This window comes from Brassica oleracea, chromosome C3, assembly GCF_000695525.1.
Source record: "Brassica oleracea var. oleracea cultivar TO1000 chromosome C3, BOL, whole genome shotgun sequence".
NCBI lineage: Eukaryota > Viridiplantae > Streptophyta > Magnoliopsida > Brassicales > Brassicaceae > Brassica > Brassica oleracea.
The window spans coordinates 46,994,140-46,994,651 of record NC_027750.1 but is presented as its reverse complement, the minus strand read 5'-3'; positions in this window follow the sequence as shown (position 1 = coordinate 46,994,651).

Sequence of the window (512 nt, the reverse complement as noted above, 5' to 3'; positions counted from 1 at the left end):
ACTCTTATATCCTTGTTCTTGATATATATATAACAAATAATTATTTAAATAAAAAACATATTTTTTTATCTTTTCGAATTATACTTTTTTAAAAATTCAAACTTTTTTATAATTTTTTTTTGGAATTGTTTTGGTTTATTTTATTTTATTTTTTAATTCTACGGATATAAGATATGTTCGGTTATTTATAAAATTTGATTCAATTCTCTTTCAGATATTTTGTTTTTTTTTTGTTCAGTTTGGACAACAAAGTGGGGAACCAGCTAATAACAAAAACAAAATCGGGTCTCTTTCGGTTACAGGCGTTTCAGATTATTTTGGTTAATTTGAGTAAATTTATTGGTAAATTGTTTTTTGCAAAGAAAAAAACAGGTGATTTAAGTTTTTTGGATCAATTATCAGGTAGTTTATATAATTTTAAATAATTTAGGGAAATAGTGTTCTTATAATTCATTTTGGATAGTCCAGTTTATAAATAATAAGTTTATGATATTTGTTACTGTAAAACTAAG